The sequence below is a fragment of the Desmodus rotundus genome, chromosome 3 (genome assembly GCF_022682495.2).
Source record: "Desmodus rotundus isolate HL8 chromosome 3, HLdesRot8A.1, whole genome shotgun sequence".
Taxonomy (NCBI): Eukaryota; Metazoa; Chordata; class Mammalia; order Chiroptera; family Phyllostomidae; genus Desmodus; species Desmodus rotundus.
In genome coordinates, this window is record NC_071389.1 from 200415213 (window position 1) to 200422302 (window position 7090).

Sequence of the window (7090 nt, forward strand, 5' to 3'; positions counted from 1 at the left end):
GGTCTCCCGTCTGTAAAGTGGGAAGAGCTCAAAGTCAGCTGTCACTCTGCAGCCCACGCCCCGCCCCCCACACCACACGGCACCCGCCACGCTGGGAGAGGGAGCGGATGCCCGTTCACTGTGGTGTGGTCTGACCTCAGCGGTCCCCTCTCAGGTTCTCCCATTCCTCTTTCTGCCGCTGGGTCCAGAGGTGGGCTGGTGAATGTTTAATGACAACTCTATAAAAACCATGATTTGTGGTGTGTACCAGTGTCTGTGGCATGAACACTCCCCTGTAGCCTGTTTCGAGCTGGCCCCCCTATGCCGTGTGTGCCGAGCCGGGGCGAGATGGCATCTTCCAGCGAGGGGGTGCGCTCCCCGCGGGCTGAGCGCAGGTCACAGCAGCTCACTGCCGTGGGGCTCACTGGGGCCAGGCTGTGTGCTCGGTGCCCCCACAGACCGTGTTGGGCGGTCATCAGCGCAGTCCCAGGGCTCAGTCCCCTGGCGCAAGGGCTGTGTGACCTGCCCCAGGTCACGTGACCAGGAGGAGGTGCCGTCTGAACACAGTTGGGACCTCTGATCCCGCACCAGCTTTAAGGCGACGTGCAGGCCCAGACGCTGCTGCCTGGGAGCTTTCTGCGTCTGGCATTCTCCCTGCCCGCAGAGAAGAGCCTCCCAACCTCCGCCAAGTCCGTTTGCGTTTGGTGCCTTCGTCTGGAGTTCATTTATCAAGTTTCCTGGTGATTAGCGTGCAGCTCTCCGATGCGCCTGACCCATCAGCGCTTGCGTTTGCAAGCGCACGGTGACGGCCCCTTCCTCCCCTCTGAGAACTCACAGCATAATTCGCATTTGTGTGTGCTTCTGCTGCGTCTTGGGCTTGGTCCCACTAAAAGGCTAGAGTGCTGGCATATGGCTCTTCCACTTAAGAAGTGACTTTATAACAGCTTTTCTGTGATTAGGGGAAGAAACAGCCTTAATTGAAGGGAGTTCTTTGGAGCACAGAGGTTTTCTGTCAGGGTGATGTGCCAGCCCCGGGCGGCAGAGCACTCAGCCCGGGAGGGGCCGCCACACGCCAGCCCGCAGCCTGCCCCATCCGAGAGCCGAGCCCTCCCCCGCCCTGGCAGAGCCGTGAGGCGTCTGCCCACTGAGCGCAGAACAAGTGGTTTGGAACATAAACAATTATCAGGAGAAGGAGGCTGTGCGCGCCGCCAACCTGGCTCATCTGTCCTTGTCAGCGCCAGGCACCTGATGCCGCTGAGCCCGTGGGCGGCTGTCCTTGTCCCTGGGCAGAACCCCCCTCCCCAGCGATGGCACTCTCGTGCCACTGAAGCCAGTTTTCAATAAAGGCGGGACCGGGGACCTAGATTTCCCAAGCTTTCCTTTCGGTGCGGCCAACCCTCCAGCACGCAGCCTAGCACAGCAGAAAGAACCTTTTCTGTAATTCCTTATTTTCATAAAAGCAACAGCCTCTCATTAAAAAATCAGGCAATGTATAAAGAGCAAGCCACACACGACCTGCAGTCCTACCCCTGAGATAATCACAGAGTCATTACCTAACAGACAGCCCCGCCCACAGTGGCACGAAGCACCAGCCATCTCGTTCCACTCACCGGTTCTGTGGTCGGGAATTCGGACTGGGGACGGGAGTCTCTCCATGATGTCAGGGCTTGGCTGGGACGACCCAGTGGGCTGGGGTTGGCTTGACTGCCTGGGCACTGGAATCTTCCAGAAGCACCTTCACTCAGATGCATCTTGGGCTGTGAGGACTGGCAAGCAGCCGTCTTTCCCGAAGCTCAGGCTGGCACAGCACGGTGGCTATTCCGGGGGGGGGGGGGGCACGCCTAACGGGGACGGACAGAGGCTGCTCCGGGAGACCGGTGGAAGCTGTAAGGTCTCTTCTGACACCCGTGGGTCACGGGCACATGGTGTCTCTCCACTGCAGTGGCCACTGAAGGCGGCCAAGTTCCCGGCAGGGCATCAGACCCCTTGCTGAGGGAGGACAAGATCACAGTGCAGGGAGCGTTCGGGGCGGGAGACGGTACTGTGGCCACCTGCGAAAACGGTGCTCTGCCCCGAGTGACGGCCCTTCCGGAACACTCTTTCAGCGTCCTTGCGGATGAGCGACGCCAGGCGGCTGCATCTGCAGAAGGTGTGGGACCCACGGGGGCGGGGGGAGGCTCCGGCAGAAACTCGGGGATGAGCGTGGAGTTGGTTACTCCACCTTGCGTTGAACTACACTTAATACATTGACCTCCGCTTGAATTTAGCAGGAAAAAAAAAATCAGATGGAAGATGGAAAAACTTGCTGAGCTACACATCATTTTTTTAACCACAACAGATCTTCGTTCCTAAATTATCTCTCTACGAATAAGGACATAAATTACAAACACCACTGAAAACAGAGTCGTCATTTTCTGAGACCCATTATTATTCTCTCCAGTACTGGACGACGAGGACCCGCTGGTCCCGCGTGGCGACCTGTCGCGGTTCGGGTGGAGCGCCGTCCTCTGCTCCTCTCCGTGCCCTGGCCCACGTCCTGTCGCGGCCGCCGCTTGTCCTCGGTCAGGGGTTGGGGCGCGGCCCTTCCGCTGCGTCGGGGTCCCCTCTCCAGTTCATGACAGTCTCGCTTTTGTGCTGAAGGCGCTCACAGCGCCGCGCTTTCAGGCGTGTCTGCGTTTACGTCACCGCATGTACATCACCGTGCACTGTATGTCACCGTGCGCTTACATCACCGTGCACCGTACGTCACCACCTACGTCACCATGCATTCGCTCGCTCGCTTGCTCGCTTGCTCGCTCAGCGTGGCTGCTCAGGCCCAGTTGCGTTTTATTCGCGCGATCGTTGTCCAGCAGGGCTGATCGAGGTTTTGACCCTCAGACCTGCGCGTGTGTGAGCCGCTGACCTTCCCCCAGGGCAGGGCACCCTCCGCCTGGGTGCGCTGTCCTGGGTTCCCAGCGCCCACCCGGGCCCTGCTCAGCCCCTGGCCATGCTGCTGTCCGAGCGGCTGCTCCTGGGGCTGGGGCACAGGGAGGACGAGCAGAGGGTCTGGGGCCCTCACCATTGCACAGTCTGTCCCCAGCGGACGGAGGACAAGCCCCACAGAAGGCCGAATGGAATTTGGGACCGTGGCTCCTGGTGTGCCCGGCGCGCTGCTGTGGGCGGCCTGACTCTGTGGGATCCTCAGAGTAATGTGGCAACCGAGGCGGGACAGGACGGATCTCTCGATGCCTTAAGAGGCCCTGGGGCGGATGTGAGACTTCCCACCGTACTTCTCTGTGCCTCAGTTTCCTCCTTGGAAGGACGAAACACCAGGTAGAGGGTGGTCGTGGGCACCAAAGGAATGCTTACTGTGGGGGCCTGCAGCAGCCCAAGTGCCCAGCGGGGGCACCAGCCTGGGTCCGGCTCCACAGGTCGTCTCCATGGTCACCGTGGCCACCGTGGCCACCGTGGCAGGGTTCCGAAGGGCGTTGTTACCCAGGCGCCCTGCCTGTCCCCAAGGGGAACCCCGGTAGCGTCTGCTCCCCACTGCTCCTTCCTGCCTCTGCTAGCTCTGAGCTCGGATGTAGGCGTTTCAGTCGGTCCCCTCCCAGGGCCTCTCTCCCCAGCTGGACCTGGGCAGCGGCTCTGCGGTCTCCCGGCCGTGCCTCTCCTGAGTTGTGCCCTCCCGGCACCTTTGGTCTTAGGACCCCCCACCCCCCACCCCCGCCCCAGGCAGCTGCATGTGAACCTTTTCCGGAAGGAGTGCTGTGCCGAGGCCCTGGCTGCCACCACTGAGTTGGCAGCGGAATTGGCGCTCCTGTCCTTTTCCCCGGCGCCCTCCCACCCGCCCCTGTTGCGCCGTTAAGTGGTTTGTACTTAGTGTCTCTGACCAGCTGCCCATAACACAACGGGAGAAGAGCTCTCCTCGCTGGAGAGGAGGTAGTTTGGCCGGACATGTGGGGATGCTAACTGCTCTGAAAGCCACGGTGCAGGGCTCTTTCCCACCGTGACGGAGACCTGCGTGAGTAAGGCTGCGTCACGTCACGGGCAGGGCTACCAGGAGGGGATGGCCCTGGGACTTCTAGAGGGAACAGAGAAGCCTCGTCTGCTGGCTGCAGCCTTCCGGCAAGGGGCTGAGGCGGGAAAGGAGTCCAGAGCCTGAGGTGGGGAGCCCCCTCGCACGCCCAGGGCACCTGGAAGGGCCGGGCCCGGCAGGTTCGGTGACTCTTCGTGGGATGGTGACAAGGCCCAGTTCCTCTCCGGGAGGCAGTGAAGCAGGGGCTGCCCCTGCAGGTCCCTGAGCCAGAGCTCTGAGCGTCAGTCTGCACTCTCCACTCAGGAGCTGTGACCCCTGCCTCTTGCACCCCGTTTTCATCTGTAACTCCCAATAAGGACACTGAACTCGGGGGGTGCTGTGTGGGCTACGGGCCACACCCAGGGCTCGGCATGAAGCAGGCACTTAACAAATGGCCCTTCTGTGTTATCAGGACACTTCCTGGTCCTTCACGGGACAGGGGACTTCAGATCATGCCCTCTGTGCCGGAGCGGCCGACCTCGGGGGCGTCCCTGCCCTGTGGGTTTCAGGTTCCAGCAGGGGCCACAGGCCGTACCTGAACAGGAGGTAGAGAGTGAAGATCATGTCACGTCCCTGTGGGACACCTGTGAGCTGGGTGAGGGGACAGAGGGCTCTTTCACCCTGCGGAGATGGCAGGGGCCCGGTTGCCCCACAGCAGCGTCTCTCTGTTCGGACTGCTCCAGCTGGGCCTCGGGCGGGCCTTGGGGAGCAGCCTTCTCAGCGTCCGGTCCCCCGGTCGCTCCCCCGTGGCAGGGACTGGGACAGGTCCTGGGAAGGAGAGTTCCCTCTGCTCTGCAGGTGGACGCGGACCTGCCTCGCGCTGACGTGGGGTCGGGCCGAGAGCTCTCCTGCCCCGCTCCCACGGCAGTTGGTCTGTGTCCGCCTCCCCGGCTCCTCCCCACGGCGGTGGGTTTCCCCTGGTTTCTGCGGGTGGGAAGGAGGCGGCCGCACCTGGGTTGTTCTCCGTGGTGGCCAGTCACTGTCACTGCTCACAGGACACGGTCCTCTCTGTTGCACGTGTGCAGTGGAGCCCCCGGGAACACCGACTGACACCCCTTCCACAGCGGCCACCCTCCCCTCCTGCGCTGTGACTTGGGGGGGCGGGGGTTGCTGTCTGGCGAACTAGACGCACAGCCTGCATCCCTTTGGGATTTGTCGAGACTCCAGTGGCGCTTCAGTCTGTCGTCCGCTCTTACCGCTGTCCGGTCTGCGCGCTGCGTGTGCTGTCCCCTGGCGCCGGGCTCCCTGGGGTCCCTCAGTTCCGCGTCGTGACTCACGGTGCTCGAGTCTTCTCGGTCTCTGTCGACGTTTTCCTGCTCTTCCCTTAGTCGCTGGGATACGCGTTACATGGCGACATCCCATTTGATGGTGGGTTTGTCTGTTTCCCCGCGAAGTCCGTCCATTTTTCCGTTGCTGTTTCTGCAAGTCCTGTTACGAGATGCACATAACTTCAGAGTCTTTTTAACTTCCGTTGAAAAGTGTGTTGTGAAGTGTTCCTCTTTATAGTTTTTCTTAACTTGCAGCCTCCTTTAACGTTGGCACGGGTTCACGCCTTCGGTGGGCTTTGGGAGGAGAGACGGGCGCGCCCCGGCGGAGGTGTCAGTAACTGCGGTGGTCACGCCGCCGCACGGGCACGCCGGGCCTTGTCCGCCCAGCAGGCTGCCCTTCACCTTTAGCCGGACAGTCGCGAGCCATGGTGTCCCATACTGTAACACCGATGGGCCTTGAGGACGCGGCCAAGCGACGTAAGCGAGTCACGGAGGCACCGACACTGCATGAGCCCACGCGGGAGGGACTTCCTGCGGTCTCGCTCACAGGAGCAGGGCACGGAGGGCCGGGGCCGAGGGCGGGGACTGGACGGGGGGCAGGGGAGGGGTCCGTCGGTGTGAGCCGTTGTGAAGAGAATGTGCACCGTTGCGGGCTTGTGATCGGAGGGAGCTGGGTCTTGGACAGGAAATGAAAGGGAGCGCAGATCCACCCCTCACCCTGTCCGGGCGCAGGGCTCGCCTGGAAGGTGCATCTGCTCATTGGTTCCGGTTCCGACAGCCGCCCTATGCGCGGGAGTGTGTTCCCCGGTGCCAGGCGGGGAGCCTGAGGTTCAGAGAGGGGTGAGAATGTGGTGCCCTGCGTGCAGGGTGGGGGGCCCTGGGCCGACACCAGGCTGTGGACACGTCAGCGATGGGCAAACACAGCCCAGCCAGGGCGGACAGCTCCCGCTCTGCCCACGACTGGGTGTCTCCTCCGCAGCTGGGCCACAGGGTCCGAGGATGAAGGTCAACTCGATACATTAAACTGTTCCAAGAAGACGTTTTGGGTAGCGTACAGTCCAGTCTCCTAAGTCTTTGTCCTCCCCCTGCCAGCCCTTGCACTTGACCCTGGTGATTATGGTTTCCCTTCCGTCTCCAAGCACCCCGTTGAGGGGTATAAACGCTTTTCAGTGAAAAGCTGGTATCCCAACAGGCAAATTCCAGGGCAGTGACCGACTCATGCCTGGCGCCAGCTCCTGGTGGCCGCTGGGTGCCCCAGGGACGGGCTGGCAGCGTTGCCACCAGGACCTTGATGCGTCCATGGGCTGCATCCATTATGCGGACGGAGGAGGCTTCAGGGAGTGGATCAAGGATGCACGGAGCCGAGCAGCTGACGGAGTTAATTGTAATTAATGGCCAAGAAGCCCTTTAAGAATTCAAAATCAATTCAGAAAGACACCTAGAAGGATGCAAAACAGGCCCAACTGTCTCTAAATGCTTCACACTTAACACGTAATTACCAGAAGCAGATTTTTTTCCGGATGTGCTTTTAGGAAAATGAGTGGCAACGTTCTTGAAGCATCTCCAAGCACGGCCCGTTCCCCGCGCAAGGGAGGCCAAAGGGTGGGATGTGCTGACGGGCCCAGACCTGTGATAGAGGGTGTCCAAGCTCAAGTCGGCTGGGAGTTGGCGGCGGGTCATCCTCTGGTGGGTGGCCTTGACTCGGGCAATTTTAGGCCATGCCGGGCGTCTTATTCCTCACGAGCGCCTTCTCCGTGTGCTGTCCTCTTCGAGGTCTCGGAGATGTGGA